At 39.2% G+C, this 21,908-nt stretch overlaps 1 protein-coding gene across 4 annotated transcripts in view; it reads left to right on the top strand.

Annotated features, from left to right (window-relative positions):
* enox1 (ecto-NOX disulfide-thiol exchanger 1) overlaps positions 1–21,908 on the top strand; it is a 590,718-nt gene that overhangs the window by 308,981 nt on the left and 259,829 nt on the right. For 3 of the 4 annotated variants that reach the window (XM_062975624.1, XM_062975625.1, XM_062975621.1), the window contains exon 4: positions 15,793–15,886. The exons of the other annotated variant lie outside the window; for it this stretch is intronic. The gene's annotated coding sequence lies outside the window, so the exon portion shown is untranslated. The remainder of the gene's footprint in view (positions 1–15,792; positions 15,887–21,908) is intronic. 4 annotated transcript variants of the gene reach the window in all.

Genomic DNA, 21,908 nt, shown 5'->3' with positions numbered 1-21,908 from the left:
TCTTCTTTCCTTCAGAAAGCAAGCAATTCCAAAAAAGAGTGGTGGAGTGAAGATAGAGGCACTGCACGTACAAAACCTCAATTCCATGTACCATTGGGCAAGTTTGTGAAGTTCCAACCTGTTCTGCCCCCAGGGCTCAGCGAGTACCAAAAAGCAGCGTCCCTGAAAACGTGCAGGGTATTTTTTGTGTATTTCTGAAACGATTACAGTCTGACTGGTTCAGACAAAAGAGTCAAGTTCCCTGGCAAATATTAGACCTGACCAAGCATCGTGATCCATGGAATACAAAAGGGGAAAAGGATATTGAAGTTTCTCAGAGAATACAATCCATACTCATTTGATTCCATTCTGCTCTCTGGGGAGCCAGGCACAACGGATGGATGAGATGCTTAGAGAATATTTTCACTGTCTCTTATGTGTGTTGTGAGAGAGGTGGAATTTATAATGCTTACTGGTTTGAGACATGTTTCCTAAACACGTGTACATGTGCAGAGGCATGGCTAAGAACAGGTATTACTCCAGTATTAAAAACATCTTTGCTCCTTCCTATTCCGTTTATTAATGCTGTCCAAATCCTGGCCCTTATTTTTCAAGCCCTGTACAGTTTGGAGTACAGGCAACTGAGCAAATATCCTTCCTTATGGGCTTTTGAAATTGGTTTTATATTTATACTTGGTATATTTTAATTTTTGTTCTGATTGACTCTTCCGTAACTCCCCCCTGACTGCAGAGTCTCGTATGTGTATATATATTCAAATAATCAGTTTGTCTTCATGATTTCAAAGTACATAACTCTGACACAGATAAAGTGATGCACTGATTCAGTGTATGAACCTTCCCAAGTAATGATCTTCCATTTCACATGCCTCCACATAAGCTCACAGGCATTTCATATTTAGAGCACAAGATCTAAAGGTGAAAACTTTAGAAAGGTTCAATCCTTTAGAAGGATTGAGGTTGACAAGCAAGTGATCTAAATATGGAAGTATGTCTCCCCCCAAATTTAGACTAGAAATCTTATTGAAGTTCAAGAGAACAAGAAAAAAAGATGTGTGCTGGATAATACAAGGTTCAGTCGTGTTAATTTACAATATAGAATGTGCGACACTGAGGTTATTGCCAAGAATATATGCAATTCTTTCTCCTTTAATAAAACAATGCCATTCAATAAAGAGTTTGGCATGTAGACAGAAGGAACAGACAGCTTCTTGAAATGGAAAGGTTTAAGCTTCATTCAGAAAATGAAATATTGTGTGTTGGACACAGAAAAAGCACAGTGCCTGTCTAAATATATGGAGCAACACCTGCAATTTCCAGTTTAACCAGAAAGAAGATTCTGCCATATAGCAGAGTGATGAGACAACAAATCAATAGCTGCAAGAAAGATTTATTAACAACTTGGTTTCCAAATGTCTTAATGGGTTTCCAGCATAAATGGCTTCTTCTGTGTGGAGGGCTATTCAACATATAAATTAAAGAAACCAATATTAGCTAAGTGGGGGGAGTGGCTTCCCTGCCTAGTGCACTAAATTGGTGAGGGGTTTTTTTGTCTTTGGTAAATCTACCGCTATTGAATAATTAGTTATCTTTGAGTAACTTTCAGGACCTTGAATTCTGTAAGAATATTGACAATGTCCTTTTAGGAAGACTATTATGCTTGAAAACCAGAATTGTTTTTTTCTAGACCCCATTTGTAAGCTGTACTACTGTGCCACAAACCTTTGGGATTCTTGATTAGCTGCAGGTATATGGGAGCTGTAGGTTTATTGCATGCTTGGAAGCTGTAAAGAAACATTGTTAGCATTGACTTATGATAAGCTTATTAGTGGTTACGTGAAATGTCAGGCTTATGCCTATGTTCAGAGAGCAATATGTGTTGGGCAAGGTGGATTAAAGTGCTTGGGGCTTTGGAGCATTTACAAAAGCAAGCTTCCTTTTGTGTTCATGGGCAAATTATTATAAGCGGAGTGGCATTAAAGAAATCAAACAAACAAGATATAAAATATATTTGATGGATACTGCAAGACAAAGCCACTTGTTCTACTATAAATCAGAGAAGATGCAAGTCAACTTGTTTCATGTAGACTCTTTGCCATGCATTGGATGCCAGGAAAAGATAATACTTTACATGAGCTAGAATTTGCATTGAGTTCCAGGAAAAGATAATGCTTTACATGAGCTAGAATATGGACGAAGGTGTAGAAAATAAGATGAATAGACAACTGCTACGAAAACTGGTTATGTTTGAATGGGGGAAACAAGTGGGAGATGCCTGCCATAGATGTGGGCGAAACGTCAGGAGAGAATACTTCTGGAACATGGCCACACAGCCTGAAAGACATACAACAACCCTGTGATCCCGGCCATGAAAGCCTTCGACAACACAATATGATTGTTGTTTATTCGTTCAGTCGCTTCTGACTCTTCATGACCACACCAGAGCTTCCTGTTGGCCGTTGCTGTCTACAGTTCCTTCAAGGTCAAGCCAGTCACTTCAAGGATAGCATCCATCCGTCTTGTCCTTGGTCAGCCTCTTTTCCCTTTTCCTTCAATTTTCCCCAGCATCATGATCTTTTCCAACCTTTCCTGTCTTCTCATTATGTGGTGAAAGTACTTAATCTTTGCCTCTAATATCCTTCCCTCCAGTGAGCAGCCAGGCATTATTTCTTGAAGTATGAACTGGTTGGATCTTCTTGCAGTCCAAGGCATCTTTAAATATTTGAAGGGAGGTCACGTACACGATGGAGTAAATATCGATGTGAATATATGAAATATTAAAGCTAATATGATTCTGCTGCATATTTGTTAGGCTGCAGTCCTAAACAAACTAATTAGAGAATCAGTCTCAGGGTATATCTACACTGTAGAATTAATATAGTTTGACACACTTTAACCTTCATTGCTTAATGGTATGGAATCATCGGAATTGGAGTTTTACAATACCTTTAGCCTTCTCTGCCAAAGAGTACTGGTGCCTTAGCAAACTACAAATCCCAGGATTATATAGCACTGAATAATGGCAGTTAAAGTAGTATCAAACTGCATTAATTCTGCCGAGTAGATTTACCCTCAATCTTTAGAGTCAAATAAGATGTTAAGCCACAAGTCTACCTTAGCATATGTGCATAAAATCCAAAATTAGGATCAGAAGGTACCCTGTTTCCCCAAAAATAAGACATCCCCTGAAAATAAGACCTAGTAGAGATTTTGCTGAATTGCTAAATATAAGGCCTCCCCTGAAAGTAAGATCTAGCAAAGTTTTTGTTTGGAAGCATGCCTGCCAAACAGAACACCAGAACATGCAGGATTGGTAAATGTACGTAGCATAGATTGTTGTACGTGGAAATAATGGTAGTAACAAGAAATTCTTGATAAGATTTAGTTTGGTTATGCTGCTTTGTAACTATTGTACAGTATATAATAAATGTTCAGTTTTTTGTTCAACAATAAATGTGAATTCTTCTTCATGGAGAAATAAGACATCCCCTGCATCTTTGGGAGCAAAAATTAATATAAGACACTGTTTTGTTTTTGGGGAAACACGGTAGTTGGGAAAGGTTGCAGCCTCTCAGCCACCTTGTGTCTCACTCACCTCTGGTCTCAGGAGACCAGAACTACTAGCCATGTTTTCCTCTGCTGTTCTGCCACTTCCACCATTCCTACAGCGGCACAGTAGGGGACGGTGCAAACAGCCCCATCCTTATGCCAGGAGGACAGCTCGAGAAAGGCACGCGGTGGCTGAGAGCCCTCCAGAGCACCTCGGCCACCACTTGTCTTGCCCTTCTCCCAGCATAATTCTAAGAGGACAGACCAAGGATTGAGTGAGGAGGATGGGGAGGAGGATTAGGGAAGTATCAGGGCAGTCACTGCATATCCCTCCCAGCATAAGAATGGGGTGAGCAGCCCTCTCCTTATGCTGGGATGACAACCTGAGGATGACCCGGGCCCTGACCTGCCCTTCCTGGTACCGTCCTCTCCCGGGCGCCTCCCTCTCCTGGGCCCTCCCCCACCCAGCATGTGCCTGGCCCCCCTCCCTTTTGGCCAGGCCCGCAATGCAGCCCCAAGGCAAAAAAGTTTGCCCATGCCTGTTCTAGAGCTAACACATACAATGGAGGAAGCAATTTCTACCCATTAGTGCCACATCTCTCAGGAGACCAGCCATGTTTTCCTCTGCTGTTCTGCCACTTCCTCCATTGTTACAGCAGCACAGTAGAAACAATTATTCTGTGGATTCCGAAGTGCAGCTAAGATCCTACCAGCATTATGTCTATGCCAGGGGTCCTCAAACTTTTTAAGTGGAGGGCCAGTTCATGGTCCCCTCAGGCTATTGAGGGGCCGAATTATCATTTGAAAAAAAAAACCCAAAACAAATTCCTATGCACACTGCACATGTCTTATTTCTAGTGCAACAAAAACCTCAACAACAATGAAAGAACAATACAATATTTAAAAATAAAAACAATTTTAACCAACATAAACTTATCAGGATTTCAATGGGAAGTATGGGCCTGTTTCTGGCCAATGAGATAATCAAGTGAATTGGGATTGTTGTTGTTATAATATAATAATAATAAAACTTTATTTATATACCGCCCTATCTCCTCAAGGGACTCAGAGCGGTTTCCAGCATACCAGGAAATATACAGTCAATTTAAAACATACAACAATTAAAACATTATACACATATCCAAGAATACTTAAAACCGATAATCATAAAACACATAACCCAAGTTAAAACCTTATGATAGTGGCTCCATCAATAAAACCGGAAACATTGGAGCAGCAAACTGTAAAGTGCTAGACGTGCCAGGTATTCCAATACAGTGTGGGCAGGGATTGATATAGTGCTAAGCAGAAGCATAGCTAGAGAGTCTAAGGAGCTGTATTCAATTTGATCTGTTTAAACCATCAGGTTTTCAGCTCCTTACGAAACGAAAGTAAGCTTGCCTAATCTCTCTAGGAAGGGCATTCCAGAGCCGGGGAATTACCATCGAAAAGGTCCTCTCCCTCGTCCCCACCAATCATGCCTGACCCGGTGGCGGGAGCAAGAGAGACTCCAGAGGATCTTAAAGCACGTGCCAGTTAGTAGGGGGAGTTGCCATCATGGAGATAGGTTGGGCCCAAGCCGTATAGGTTATGACCTGCACCTTGAATTGGGACCAGCAGTGGAACTGTTGTTGTGTGCCTTCAAGTCATTTCAGACTTTGGACAAGCCTAAGTCTAAAACTGAGGGCGGGGGCCAGATAAATGACCTTGGAGGGCTGCATCTGGCCCCCGGGCCTTAGTTTGGGGACCCCTGGTCTATGCAGTTTCTATGGGCTCCATTTGTTGCATCTGGCTGCAGTTTTACAATGGATACTGCAAATGTCCAGTGAGTACGCTTGTGTACACTGAGTATATATGGGAGGACAATTATCTTCTCTAATTTGTGGAACTGCACAACCTACATGTTCCTTTACCCTGGCCACTAAATAACTGTGGGGTTGAGCGGCAGTTCTGGGAACTACTTTCCATATGGGAGGGGGTGTATGCATAAGGAGGCATTAAATGCAGGGTTCTGCAATTTCTCCATAATTACATATGTTGGCGTGTCCCAGGTTACCCCACTATTTTCACCAGCAGGATTCTGGCATACAACAACACATGAGACGGGCTGATCAGCCCTTGCAGAAAAATGGTAGCATACTGTTGGAGTAACAACATTCTAGGTATAAAACAATTCGTAGGATTTACTTCCACTGAGAGTGGAGGAACTTGCTGTATTGGAGTGTCATAGCAAGAAAGTGTTGCCTTAAATACTAAAGATTTATTATGGCATACTCTTTCCTGAACTAAAACTCATGAAATAAATTAAAATGTCTCTGCATTATGATGGAATTTGAGATGTTTAGGTGCTAGTCTGGAATCTTTGATTAACTCTGCTGTCTCTACTAGCTGTATGGTTTAAATATACTGTCTGGAAAATAGTTTTGTGGGGACAAATGTTCTATCGTATGGATGAAAATAACCTGTGATCCTGAAAACTTACTCCTATAACTCTTCCAGTACTGGGAGCCCAAACTGTAAATCATATAAAAGAAATCTTACTGTTTTGAAAACTCTTGGTTGCTCTGTGATATTCTCCTCATCTTTACCTGTCACTTTTCCCTTAGCCTTTTTCTAAAGCCTTTCATGTATCCCAGTATTATTCTTAAACCCAAGAAATTGTATCATTGCCTTTTCAGAACAGGTGAAATTATCTCTTGCAGTTTCACATCAAAAAGATTTCCGTAATTTGGATCACTCAATCACTCTTCATTTTCACTGTACATAAAATATTATCTCTCACTGTGTATTTTCACCCATTCACTGGAGCACATATGTACTTTAGTATATAATTTGCTCTCCTTTTATTAAGCAAAGCTTCTCATATCCCTTCTCATTTAAATAATAATAATAGTCAGTATCGTGCCGCTACTAGGACTTGGTACCCACATGGGGACTGTGGCACAAACATGTTGTAAAAGCACTGCAAGAAAAGAGTCTGTCATAATCCATAGACGTCACCAGTAACTATTCAGCAGGAGCTGTCTGAAAACCTTTGTCGAAGATACTTGTGGTCATAAAGGTTCTGCAAGCATCTGTTACATTTTTGAGCAACATATCTCAGTTGTGGTGGTGTGGAGATAATGTTTTTGCGGTTTCCGAAATTAATGAAGGGTTTAAACAACACCCCCATACCCTGAATATTTGAAATAAAATTGGAAATGTAGAATATGGATCCAGGTTAGTTTATATTTTACTGCCTACTTGCCAGCTGGCATTGTTTTGTGCCAGTATGAATGCCCATAGGCAGCTGGTGAGATCAGAAAAAATGCACCCCCATGTCTCCCTTCATGGCTCTTTGAAGCAGCTCCTTTATTTCACAAACACCTCTTCTGTTTCTGTTTTTTTTTTAACCTAGAGGCGCACTTTATTTTGACAATGATATGCAAATGGAAAAATCTGTGGAAGAAGTTGGCCAATGTTATTTTTTTAAGAGAATATATATCTTATGTAAATGTTACTCCCCCCTCCTCCTTATTTGTTCCTTCAAATTGTTATTTTAAAATTGATAGCCTTTGGCAGTAAGTATCTGTCACAGATGGGAAAGACTCAGTGTTAACTACAACAGCTGATGCAGTCCATCTTGCTACAGATTTCCCTGCACGCTTTCTGTTTTTCCATTATTTAGATTTCTGATCTTCAAAACATGTGCAAATAGATAATCCACAGCCCAGTTTGTAATTTTTAAGGCCTGATGCAGTATTCCTTTATATTTGCTGCTGTCCATCCACAAGCATGTTGGCTGGAGGAGAAGAGGTCTGTACCATAGGAAATAAACCCCTAATACCAATTGTCACAGAGCCAATATCCTTAATTAAAGCTTTCTGTGGCAATAACAAGATCCAAAATGTTTCATGTACAGGTGCATAAAATGGAGCCATTCTTGGGAAGGTTCTGCTTAGACATTAATGAAAGCCGTATCTACATCAGCATGTAGTGACTTTTTCTCTGTCATCTGTTTGGCCATTGGTGCATCACAGAGAAGGAAGGCAACTTCACTTGTAATGGACTTACAAATTAAAGTAGGAGAATCTAGACTGTCCTATGTACAAGAGACTGTGACTTGCATTTCTGCGGCATCAACTATTCAAGTGCTTTCCAACCTTATTTTGACCAAGGGACCACACTGACCTGTGATCACTTGAACAGGGACCACTTTGACCAGGGACCACTTAACTAGGGACCACTTTGACCAGGGACCACTCTCCAACATTAGTACCAAAAGGGGTGTGAATCAGTTTTTGGTCAACTTTAGATTCAGTTTGGTTATTTGGGGTACTGATTCAGAAAGGACCGGAAATAAATAAAATAAAATAAAAAGGAAAGAGGTTCACAGACTGGATTTTTATTCTCATGGTCCATTGCTAGGGTGCGGCCCACAAGTTGGGAACTACTGGTCTGTTCAGATATTGTCATGGGAATGTTCTCAGCTTTTATAGCCCTTGATTTACTCTCTTACCATCTCCTGTCTAGGGAAAGAAGATCCACTTGTGCTTAACTCCTCATCTTCCAGTTAAAAACTTGGTTTTTTCAGCAGGCATTTGATAATATTTAGACAGCAGCCAGAACTGATTGTCAATTACTTAGCATTTTATACCTACATTTGGATGGGCATACAGCTGGGCTGCTACATTGATGTATGGATCTTTTAATCATTGGTTATAGCCATATTGTACTGATTCTATTTTAATAGGGGTTGTTTTTATTTAATTTATATGTCAGTTTATGTAATGTGTTATTGATGTCATATGTTGATGTATGTTTTATTTTGTGTATTGTATGGCATCTTCGTGTGCTGTATTGTAAGCTAGGAGCCTCCGGTGGCCTAGGGGATAAAAGCCTTGTGACTTGAAGGTTGGGTTGCTGACCTGAAGACTGCCAGGTTTGAATCCCACCCGGGGAAAGCGCGGATGAGCTCCTTCTATCAGCTCCAGCTCCATGCGGGGACATGAGAGAAGCCTCCCACAAGGATGGTAAAACATCAAAAACATCCGGGCATCCCCTGGGCAACGTCCTTGCAGACGGCCAATTCTCTCACTCCAGAAGCAACTCCGGTTGCTCCTGACATGAAAAAAAAATTGTAAGCTGCCCCGAGTCCCTATGAGAAATGGTGGTGGGCTATAAATAAAGACAACGACTTCTCCTTCTCCTTCTCCCTCCCTCCTCCTCTTCCTCTTCTTCCTCTTCTTCTTCTTCTTCTTCTTCTTCTTCTTCTTCCACCACCACCCCATTTAAAGATACTTGCAGCACAATCTTATTTATGACCACTCACAACTGCCTGATTGAGTTGTGTTACTTCAAAAGTAAATTCATTTAGAATTTCAGCCTTCTCTCAATATGGTTTCCCCCCCTTTTATATCCATTCTGAGGAATATTTTTTCCCCAACTCGTTTCCCACTTCAACTAAGACACAGTACAGGTTGAACATCTCTTATATGAAATTCCAAAATCCCAGATTCTTCGAAATTGTCCACATAGGTGACTGAGACAGCAACACCTTTGCTTGCTGATGGTTCAACTTTCTTTTATGCACAAAAGTATTTAAAATATTATCTTTTGGCTGAATGAATAACATAAATGTATAACATAAATGTAGTCTGAGTTTAGATTTGGATGTCATCTCTAAAATATCTCATTATGTATAGGTAGTCCATACAATGATCCCAGCATTTTGTATAAAGGATACTTAACCTATAATATATTTTCTAAATTGCCCTTTGATTTAGTTTGTCCAGGTTTTTGCAGAAAGTAGTTTGCCGGTTGGGGCAGAGGCAAAGCATTTTTCCCTTCAATGACCTCCTATGGATTTGACTGACTTCTTTGATCCTTTTATAGACAAACCAGACTTCTAGACAGGTGACTTCTAGACCTTCTGAATTGTAGGATATTGTGGACAAAAGGCAGACCTATATTGTGTTGCATCTGTATTAGGCATCTATGAATTAACCACAAATGTTTTCAAAGAGGACTCCTTTGCGTATATGTATCAGCCTCCATGGGAGTCATTAACCTTGATAGCACACATATTTGCATTCCAAACATCTTTATTCCAATCTCCAATTAAAAAAAAAACATTTGCAACAAACCATAACCATTAAGTTGTTTTGTCTTGCAGCTTGAGCTCATTGTCTTATAATATACAAATAATAAGACTGTTGCCGAATGACTGAGATTGTGTATTTGAAACGATTTAGAGATTCAGGAGCTCTGCATGCTTATTGTTTCTTGTACTTCATTCAGCATTTCCTTTATGGGCTTCAAGTCATTCAAAAGGTATCATTTATATAGGTTACTGAACTTTGAGATTTCCAAGATGATAATGAATTCTAAAGTATTTTAGTGTAGTATATGTATTGAGGAAGGGTAGTGGTGGAAAGAGGTTCATAAAGTATAAGAAAAGTGTAAACACTTTCTTCTTGCTTTCCCCTTTAAGAACTGTTTCCTATACAGATAAAGGCTTAAATTTAACTGTTTTTCTCAGTAGAGGTAGATCCACGAAACTTACTTATTCTTATTGAATTACAAAATTCCCATTGCTTCAGTAGGTCTGCTCTAGCTGAGCCTAACAACTGGATTTAGGCCATAATAAAACCTATTTCTAGCATTGCAATTTAGAGGAATTATACCTAGTGAGATATTTGAATCTTCAGGGAAGCTGCATAGGTTTGAATTTGTTAGTAAGTGAATCTTGGAGGCAGCACATAAAGTGTTCTTTTCCCTTTTAGTTTAACTCTGTTTTGTGGGGTATAGAGAAAAATAATCATATATTAGATTTTTTTTAAAAAAATATTCCTGTTTTATTTGTGATCCCCTTGAAAAACATTGATCTGCAAAAGGTCAGCTATGTTTAATAGGTAAAGGTTTTCCCCTGACGTTAAGTCCAGTCGTGACCGACTCTGGGGGTTGGTGCTCATCTCTATTTCTAAGCCGAAGAGCCAGCGTTGTCCATAGACACCGCCAAGGTCATGTGGCCGGCATGACTACATGGAGCGCCGTTACCTTTCCGCCGGAGCAGTACCTATTGATCTACTTACATTTGCATGTTTTTGAACTGCTAGGTTGGCAGGAGCTGGGGCTAACAGCGGGCGCTCATTCCGCTCCCAGGATTTGAACCTGGGACCTTTTGGTCTGCAAGTTCAGCAGCTCAGCGCTTTAACACACTGTTTAATAGCAGGATCTTAAAATGAAAAAAAAACAACCATTATTATCTTGAGGCACTTAATGCTAAAACATGACAGCCTTTTCTTTAGTGTATTTCAGTCTGCAGATATTTTACTGTTAACAAGTGTATCAACCCAGACTTTTATCAGATGGTTGATTATTAACATTTTATCCATTTTTAAAGACATAATTGCAAGATGAGTGAGGCACTCTCTTGAAAGGAGTAAATAGATGTGTAACATTTTAATCTCTAGAAAGAATTAAATAGATATAAAGCACATTGATTCATCCTGCTGGCGTGCTCTAGTGATCTGGAAAAGGCCATGATGTAACAATGAATCAACCGATACCATGCATTTGCAAAGGTTACGCGCTGAGGTTTTCCTTGAGAAAGTCCTTTGTCCTTTCTGAAGGAGTTTATCAAGTTCATTGGGAATATCATTAGGAGGCTACTTTTCCTTGTGTGACAGCACTGCATGTTGGACATTAGCAAAGCCATAAAATGAATCCATCACTGGTTTTGTCACCTTCAATGCATTAGGGAAACTCTTAACATTAGCTTTAAAACAGAGGTGTGCTCATGGGAATCACAGCTCTAAAGTGTGATGTTGGAAGAAAGCATATGTTTGTTTCAGACTTGACCCAAAATGTTAATCAGTTCCTGTCTAGGTTATCCAAAAACGTGGTTAAGGTTTGCATTAAACCTGGGACTGCCAAGTCTCAGGAGGCTGGCTGACGTGTCCAGGAGCTTGTATGCTTCCTTGAATCTCCAGGAGACGAGACAAATTACAGAGTGAGCAATGCTAGAGAAAGTTTAATTTTATTATATGAGATGGCTTTAAAGCCTAGATATCAATTTCCTCTTCTTAATACAAATGAGTAGCTGCAATACAGGATAAAATAAGCAATTTTGCAAATGACGTTTATGCTTCCTCCACACAGCTGAATAAAATCCCACATTATATACTTTGAATTGGAATATACAGCAGCGTGAACTCAGATAACCCAGTTCATAGCAGATATTGTGGGATTTTCTGCCTTGATATTCTGGGATATATGGCTGTGTAGAAGGGCCTCAGCCTTTAAAAGATGATTATATATCTGATTCACAGTTTGGGGCACAATGAAATCAGTTTGGATCAATTAGTAGAACTAATAGTAACTATCACCTATGTTGGAGGAAGTCCTCTGGATGTATAAACTCCATAATACAGTGTTCCCTCACTTATCGCAGGGGTTCGGTTCCAGGACCACCCGCAGTAAGTGAAAATCTGCGAAGTAGGGACACTATATTTATTTTAATATTTATACATTATTTTAGTAGTTATACATAATTTTAAGTCTTTATCAACCAATCGTGTGTTGATAAATCGCCTCCTTCTCCTCCTGTTGCCACTTTTCTCTCCCTTTGGCTTCTCCTTCTTCCCTTTCTTTGGCTGTAAATTGTATTTTTTTATGATTTATAATAGTCTTTGAGTTTATTGAAAAACCGCGAAACAGCAAATCCGCGAAAAGTGACCTGCGAAATAGTGAGGGAACTGTAGTATCAAATGTAGATTGTCCCGCTCACTCTTTAATGCACGTGTGCATGCACATACACATTATTTTATCATTGCTACAGAAGGACCCCTCTTTGTTACTTCACAGGCTTTTGCCCCAGTCCCACATTTTGGTTCTGAATGTCAGGGGAAGGAACTCTGCTGACCTGGCAAGAACTTCACATAACACATGCTGAATCAATTGAAAGTCTTTTCGTTCCATTATTTACATTGTATGGCTATTCAACATTTTGCTCTTCCAGATTTTGTTGAATTTGGAGAGCTCTTAGTTTGGCAGATCTCTGTAGAGCAGGCATGGGCAAACTTGGGCCTTCCAGGTGTTTTGGACTTCAACTCCCATAATTCCGAATTGTGGGAGAATCACATTTAAAACAGTTTTCTAAAACAAAAATTGCAACTAATTCTTCTTCTACTGAAACTTAGTCCTTTATATTCCACAAAGAAGGAAAGAACTAAGGAAGGAACCTTTGCTGAATATAGCAAGACAAGAAACTTTATAATGAAAGCAGCAGCAGCTGGTGAAAAAGGGAACTTTAACCTTTCCTCCCTGGTGATCCTGAGAAAAATCACTTCTCTGAAGCTGGCATTTACTTTCACTAGGAAGTATCCCATTGGTGCCAGGGTAGGATTTCATTTCAATGCAAATACCAAATGAGAGGTTTTTCTCAGGGCTGCCGGAGTGAAAGAAATAATATCTCTGTCCATATCCACTACAAACCTAATAATGCCTCCAGTCAGCCAAGTATATTTTAAAATGGCTACTTGTTAAAAGGGAAAGCCACACATAACATTGCAGTGTAAATTAGGTTGCTGGTCAATTAGAGTGAAACCACTGAATCAATTGCTGAGTAGTGATTCAACACTAACCAAAGAAGCATTGATTCAGTAGATTTAGGATGATGCCTGCTTTGGCTCCCAAGCTCTTCCTTTTCTCAAAAGCTTATAGTGTTGTGTTTGAGAGTGGAACATATCTCAGCAGTTATTTTGTCTGCTACTTACTTAGGCAATCTCTCGTAGTTTGAGGATGATTGTCTTCCATCTCTATTGTCTTGGTGGTGTGTCCATAGGTGGCTGAAGAGACCTATCCTTGATCTGCATGTTCTCCCGCAGTGAAGACATCGGTTTCCAGGTGGAAGGCGGTCCTGGTTAGGGTTGGCTTGACGGGCCTTCCTCTTGGCACGTTTCTCCCTTAAGCCCTCCATTCGTGCCTCTTCGAACTCTGCAGCACTGCTGCTCACAGCTGACCTCCAATTAGAGCGCTCAAGGGCCAGGGCTTCCCAGTTCTCAGTGTCTATGCCACAGTTTTAAAGGTTGGCTTTAAGTCCATCTTTAAATCTATTTTCCTGCCCACCAACATTACGTTTCCCGTTCTTGAGTTCGGAGTAGAGTAGCTGCTTTGGGAGACGGTGATCGAGAATTCGGAGAACGTGGCCAGTCCAGCGGAGTTGATGGCGTAGGAGCATTGCTTCAATGCTGGTGGTCTTTGCTTCCTCAAGCAAGCTGACATTTGTCCGCCTGTCTTCCCAAGAGATTTGCAGTATTTTTCTGAGGCAACGCTGATGGAAACGCTCCAGGAGTTGAGTGTGATCGCTATATTTTTGTTTTTATAATTTTATAAAAATTATAAAAATTATAAATTTTATAATGTTGTTCGCTATAGGAGAAATAACTCTTGACAAGATGTTATGTGGTAGATATTCCCATTCAAAATTATTGACATTTTAAAAAAACCTTTCTAATCATTCAAAAGTTTCAAACTAGTTCATTCTTATTTATTTTTGGGTTCCAATTCACCCAACTGTCTGGGAACAAGGGCAGAAGACTATCCCCTCTTGCATGACCCTCCGATCTTTATATACAACATCAGGGAGCTAGTCCCAATGATATGGGACAGGCAGCTTGTGGTAACATGAGACAACATTATTAATAAATAATAATAATAATTTTATTTTTATACCCCGCCCCATATCTCCAAAGGGACTTGGGGCGGCTTACATGGGTCCAGGCCCAGTCAACAACAATAAAACAAAGCAATAAAACAGATCAAATAACAATAAAAACAAGTCATTAAAAAAATCACATACAAGGACAAAAGATAAAATCTTGGATAAAATCTGGAGAAACTTGGGCCAAAAGTGCTAGTTATGTTGAACATTCTTTTGGAGATGAAAGCCCATTTATAAAAATGTTTCCTAAGGACCTCATCAAAAAGACTTTTGGCTATGTTTCCATTCTCTGTGGAAATTGAGCCAAATAGGAGTTCCACAGAGGGCATCACATGATGTGGGCTTCTCCTGGACTTTATTTTGCAGTGCATGGAAATTGAGCCAAAAGTCCATCTTCAAGAATCAGGTTTAAGCCAATTGGCTTAAAGTGAGGAAAGACAGGCAGAAGATGGGGAAAAGATGTGGCATGGCTGGCCATCCCATAAGTTGGGGAAAGATGGTAGGAAATGAAGTAAGATGATTCCCTTCGCTTTTCCCTGCTTTCTCCCCACTTGTGAGATGAAGTCCTAAGACGGTTTTCCTTTATACATTCACTGGCGTTTTTAGACAGGCAGTCTATACATTCCATTTTTGTTGCTGTTAACTATATGTAGGTATTGCTATTTTTATGGCATTTATGGCATTATGAAAAGCCTTGAAAACATGGCTATGTGCCCAGGCTTTCGATGATTAAATGGTAAAGACAACCCAGACTGATTTATGGCCACAGTACGAGGATATTGGATGAATGGACTTTAACTATATGTTTTATATTTTTATATTGTTTTAAGTGTTGTAAATGGATTTTATTCATTGTTATGTTTTAAATGTGTGTAGGCATCGAATTGTTGCCAATTGTGTACGCCACCCTGAGTCCCTTAAATAAATAAATAACTTTGTTCTACAGTGCTTTAATTTACAGTGTTTATTGTATCGGGATTTTTGTATTGCTTTGGATTAACTATGGGGTCCTTGTAGGGGCTATGAAGTGATATGTTTATGTTTCAGTAGATAGACAAACACCTCTGCTAAACATTATACCTCTGAAAATCTGAGCTGGAATATGTCAACTAACCTATATGGATTGTAAACAACATATCTAAAGAGAAACACTGAATTGTTCTTTTTCACACCTTTCAATTTGCTTGAAAGAGAAGAGGGATTACTCTTTGTAGCGGCAAAGTATATTATAAAGAATATCCAAAACAGAGTGAGTCTGTTGACAAGCCTAAGAAAATTAGGTAGAAATCCTTCCCTAATCTGTTGAAATTGCAAAAGGAGGGAGACAACATTCACTAGGGTTATCTCTGTAATTTCAAACTTTTCACGAGGTGTATTCATTCAGTTGACAGAAGTGTCCAGTGTGGGTGGAAGAGAACCACATCATCATGACACAATGCAAACTTTGTATATTTCAGTAAGAGATATCCTGGGTTGATACTGTCATTTTGCTGCTGGAACAATTTCTTCTGTGTCAGCGTCTTCTTCTCTTACTGTTGTAGGATCCCTAAAATAGGAAAGCCGTGATACAGAAGCTCATATGAACCTACCTCCTTTGTTTAAATTGTATGAAAAACAGGCACAGAACAGAAAAAGGTAAAAAAATTAAGTTATTATCAATCTCAGTTTTGTTTCAATTTCACTGTATTTAAATGTTCTTTGTATGCTTTTCACATTTAATTCATGGTATGATTATCTTAGACCATCTGATGTGGGGCCTTTTGTTTTTAAAGTGGGTGGCATATTTTAACATAAAGATGTCAAAGTTTTTTTCCAGCAAATATATTTGTACTGCACTAAGAGTGGGGGTCAGAGGTACAAATTGATGCAATGCATATACATTTCTATATTTTAAACCATTTTCCGCAATTTGCACAATTTATTCAAAGTACAGTGTATGACATTTAGCTGAACATCTGTGTTCTGCTCCAAGAATATTAAATGTTTTTGTCATATATAATTCTCCTACTTGAAAAAATATAGCCACAAGTATAGGGGCTAGTTTTTATGCTTTAAATTGTATTGAATTTATTTGAATAGGTCAATTTAATTGGGGTTTAAGGTTGAATTTAGTTATATCCTGTGTTCCTCTATCTTACAAGATGCCTTGATCCTGAATTTGAAAAAAAAAAGTATGATTGTACATAATACTGCATTCTTTTCAGGAAGATGTATGCGTATGTGTCATCAAATTGTCTGCTGATTTAAGGCAAATCCATTATTTTCAGATTTTTTCTTAGACAATGAATACTCAGAGGTGGTTTTGCCAGTTCAATCCTTTGAAATATAGCCTGCAATGTTTGGAATGTCTCCTATCCAAAACTACTCTTGAGTAAACATGGATATCAATTGATTGTGAGATAATGGTACTGCATTTCTATACCAACTTCCCTGGGAGTAAGCACCCTCCAAAATGAAACTTATACTTGTTTAGATACAGACATGGTTGCTTTGTGAAACCTTTGAAATGTTATCATGTCTACTTTGGGCTAGATGTGCTTAGGATTTCTGCTCCTGCTCAAGATGTGCTCCAACCTGTTCCAGTTTTATGTCTAGGTGTACCTACGTGGGCTCATAAATATTCAAATATCCCTAAATATAAGTAGTCCTCTGTGTATGTGTGCATGCATTACATAAGATGATTGCTATTTGACTGCTGTATAAATGTTGCGAGATATTACCACTTAACCATGCCAAAGACATAAAAGATTTACAAATATTTTAAAACTATTCTTCATTAAATACATATACAGTAGAGTCTCACTTATCCAAGCCTCGCTTATCCAAGCTTCTGGATTATCCAAGCCATTTTTGTAGTCAATGTTTTCAATATATCATGATATTTTGGTGCTAAATTCGTAAATACAGTAATTACAACATAACATTACTGCGTATTGAACTACTTTTTCTGTCAAATTTGTTGCATAACATGATGTTTTGGTGCTTAATTTGTAAAATCATAACCTAATTTGATGTTTAATATGCTTTTCCTTAATCCCTCCTTATTATCTAAGATATTCGCTTATCCAAGTTTCTGCTGGCCCGTTTAGCTTGGATAAGTGAGACTCTACTGTATAAGGTAAGTCTGGCTGTGTAATATCACAGAAACAGATAGGTATGGATTGTAATGGCATATATATTAGGACAATTCAAGTCATGTGGTTTTGAATATGGTTTGTCTTGCTATTATCTATGACATTCCTGTTCTATGTATTGAAGATACAGGGTCACACATTTGCATTTTTGGAATGCCACCATAGTAGGGCCATTTGTATATGAGCTCACTAGACATGGTTTCAGTTATACATGAAGAGCTTGGAATACCATAGAATTGTATAGGAGGACTTGTTGATGCCTACAGTGTTCTTTCCTGGCCTTCAATGTGATTTTTATGGTCAACTTCCAATGGGAATTCTGATTGAAGTTGACCATAGAATCACATTGGACTTGAGAAAACACTTCCCTAGGCATTTCTAGGTCCTACTGTGCAATTCAGCCAGAAGTCCAAGATGTGATTAATTTCAGGTAGGAAAAGTAAAGCTTCATATTAGACATGATTACAAATTAATCATGTTGCATTAGTTAAAAAAAGGTGTTTATTCTTGTATGTGGGAGCCCCGGTGGCAAAGTGCGTTAAAGCACTGAGCTGCAGACCGAAAGGTACCAGGTTCAAGCCCCGGGAGCGGTGTGAGCGGCCGCTGTTAGCTCCAGCTCCTGCCAACCTAGCAGTTCGAAAACATGCCAATGTGAGTAGATCAATAGGTACCGCTCCGGCGGGAAGGTAACGGGGCTCCATGCAGTCATGCCAGCCACATGACCTTGGAGGTGTCTACGGACAATGCCGGCTCTTCGGCTTAGAAATGGAGATGAGCACCACACCCCAGAGTCAGACATGACTGGACTTAACGTCAGGGGAAACCTTTACCTTTTTATTCTTGTATGTGCTGAGGATATGGTTTTGATTTCTTTTTCTCATAGAGGTCTAAGGAGCCTACTCTCCAATCTCAGTTTATCTTTTTCCCAACAAAAACTAGCATCAATTACATGAAGGATCCTGGAATGGATCTATTGTGTAATATGTAGGCCTAATGTAAAAGCAAAAGTAAGAAGCAACAATTTCATTTAGTAGTTTTTTTTGCATTCTCCAGGATGATTCTATGGTAACTTCTGCCAGAGTTGTTGATTTCCATAGGGTTCACTTTCATTTATTTTATGGTAGCAACCACCATCACTTATATATAGTCACCATATTAATTCATCTTTAGAAAAAGGGACAGCAGGAAAGCGTTAATGCACAATCAAATGGGATGTTAAAAATTGTCTCCATGGACACTCCTCCCAAGTGCCTTTGTTTCCATGATCCCTGAGAGACACCAAAGGTATTTTTATTGAACCAGCAACTGCGTATTCCCTGCTGTCCTTCCAGTGAAGACTTGAATCACTGCTGCTGTTGCCAGTGTTTTCATCTCTCTCCTCTTTCTTCGCAAGGCTCTTGAAAAAAGAAAAGAAGAGGCAAGGTATTGCTGTCATTGTGATTGGCATCATAATTTTTCCATCCAACCCCCCACATATACACACACTTTGTCAGGAAAATGGGCAGAAATTGATCAAGGTCAAGAGGAGATAAAATTTACTCACCAACTGTCTGACTGTACTCATAACAGAATTAGCTCACTCTCCAACTGTCTGAACATACTCACAAATAGAAGATTTTATGAGACACTAGTTCATGCTGGAGAGGAAAACTGCTAAAATAATCTGTCTGTCTGACACCATGGCCATTCTTACATTTGGGTCCTTCTTGTAGGTTGTGCTATAGAGGTTATTATGGTGGGAGCTTATACTTTAAATCTGACCACTACATCACAGGCCGTGGCCATAAATCTCGGGTAATGGAGGCCTGAGAATCTTCATTCCACCCATCTCTTCCAATATTATGAAAATGGGAATTACTCCTTTGTGTTTCAGGGGATCACCCACTGAGTATTCTTCTAGTTCTTATTCATTCAATTCTGCAGGGTTTGTTTGTATGTACATTTCTGATATTTTCATAGAATGTATTAGCTTCCTTAATACGCCAAACATTTTCATTACGTTCTCATTTACTTCCGTTTCATCTTTCTTTGGTTGTGTTTTCTTCATACATTCTCTTCCATATAGAAAAGCTTTTGAATCTCTGGGACTCCCAAGCCTGTTTCTCATCATCAACTTGCTAAACGACTCTGTTATCTAACCTGTCTATATTTATACAGTCACTTTCCCCCCTGAAAAACAAGCTTACATTTGTCTAATGCTCTCCCTGTGCAGTGTTTCAGAAGCAGGAATAATCATTTTAAAAGGCATTGTGATAAACATTATGTTGTGTTAAACCTCTTGCTGTGCTTCAGTGATTGTTGTTTTGTCTGTCATTTAAGTTTTAAATAATGAAGGATAAGATGTCATGCAGGGATGAACATGTAATGCAATGTGGTTTCTAGACAAATAGAATGATAATATGATTAATTACATTGATGCAGCAATAGCATTTTCAAATACTGGCTTATTAGTGAAACATTAAATGAACAAGTGCAGTTCTTAGAATTACATCCCAATCCTGTGTATATTCATCCAGACATAATCACAACTGATTTCAGTAGGACTTACATCCAGGTATGCATACATGAGATTGTGTTGTCGTATGCGTCCTTCAGTAGAAAGTGGATTTCTCAGTGGCTTATGACAATGAGATTCTGTATTTGCCCAGGGGCAAGAGGGTGTAATCAATATGACTGGAGGCTATTCATAAGCGGAATGCATTTGAAATATTTATTTAAATCACAACAAGTAAACAGGGGATCAAGTCTATGAGATCTATCAGGTCACAAAATATCTATCAGGTCACAAAACGGGCTATGGCGCAGCTGGCTAGTAACCAGCTGCAATAAATCACTACTGACTGAGAGGTCATGAGTTCGAATCCCGGGTCGGGTTAAGCCCCCGACCATTAAATAGCCCGGCTTGCTGTTGACCTATGCAGCCCCGAAAGACAGTTGCATCTGTCAATTAGGGAAATTTAGGTACGCTTTATGCGGGAGGCTAATTTAACTAATTTACAACATCATAAAACTGCCAGCAAAACACGAGGAATGGAATGAGGAAGTACAGCCACTACTGGACAGTGAAGCAACAGCTCCCCCTGTGGCCGGAATCGTGAAGCTGGAGGAAAAAAAAGTTAAATGCCTCTGTGTCTGTCTATATATGTTGTTTGTCTGTTGGCATTGAATGTTTGCCATATATGTGTTCATTGTAATCCGCCCTGAGTCCCCTTCGGGGTGAGAAGGGCGGAATATAAATACAGTAAATAAATAAATAAATAGTAAAATAAAATAATTTCAGGCTGATGCTCTTCCTCTGCTCTTGAATTTATAAAGGAAAAGAAAAGGTTCTGGATGGACTTCCTTAAAACCCTGTTTGCCTCAGGCTCATCCTTAGCAATGCAGCAAATGTTAGGGATATTTCTTCCTGTGAAGTAGTTAATGGGTTGTGGCCTGTATGGTCACATTAATGGAAGATATTCTCTGGGAACTAGGCAGGGAAGTGTGTCCTTGTGAGTTCTGCAGGACACTTAATGCCTTTTAATACCATCAACCATGGTATCATTCAAAACAGCCTAAAGTTGCGGACAAGATTCTCTTTAATTTATATCCAAATGACATGCCAGCATTGTGTAACCTAGATTTTTTTTCCTGTCCTCAGTTGGTCAAAGAAGATGTCTATTCTGTTATATGCTAATGACATGGCTTTAATTTCTTTTTCTCATACAGGTCTAAGGTAGTGGTTCTCAACCTGTGGGTCGCCAGATGTTTTGGCCTTCAACTCCCAGAAATCATAACAACTGGTAAACTGGGTGGGATTTCAGGGTGTTGTAGGCCAAAACACCTGGGGACCCACAGGTTGAGAATCACTGGCTAAGAAGGGTGCTCTCTAAGCTCAGTTTATTTTGTTGTAGAGACAAACTAAACATCAATTATACCAAAATAAAAGTAATGGGTTTTGGAAAGAGGCACTCAGTTTCAATGGTATATCAGTGGTCACCAGATTGAACAATGTCAGGAATTTTAAATTTAAAAAAAAAAAAAAATCTCGTGGAAGCCCCATACAGAAGTTGAGGTCTATTGAAGTAATCTTTAGATTGCAAGGGGAAGCCTGGTTATTCCAGCCCTGAAAATATTACAGGAAAACAATCACTGCCCAGATTCTGTATGGTACTGCTGTCTGGGGATGGGAAGACTCTCAGGCAGCTAAACAGGAGGTCCTTCGAATACATTTCTGTTAATACAATCTGTTAATACTTTCACCTGATACTCTTGCAGCTCTGATTTAACCAGAGGCTGGCTTGCCCTCTATAAGATCTCTCATTCATTTACTTTCATTTAGCTACTGTAGAATTTTAAAAGATTCTTTAATTAGGAGTTTTCCCACACTCATGGTTTGAACAGCTATCAAACTGTGAAGTTTGGAGCTCAAGACATCAAAAGTTGTTTCAATCATATCTTACTCAGCTTGGCAATTTTTCTATCCTGAACTCAAAAGAGAATCTTCATGAATACATTTTTGGCCATAGTGTACAACTGGACAG

Source organism: Anolis carolinensis, chromosome 3, assembly GCF_035594765.1.
Source record: "Anolis carolinensis isolate JA03-04 chromosome 3, rAnoCar3.1.pri, whole genome shotgun sequence".
In the NCBI taxonomy this organism is placed as follows: domain Eukaryota; kingdom Metazoa; phylum Chordata; class Lepidosauria; order Squamata; family Dactyloidae; genus Anolis; species Anolis carolinensis.
The sequence above is the reverse complement of the archived record's forward strand: the minus strand, read 5'-3'. Positions and strand labels throughout refer to the sequence as shown.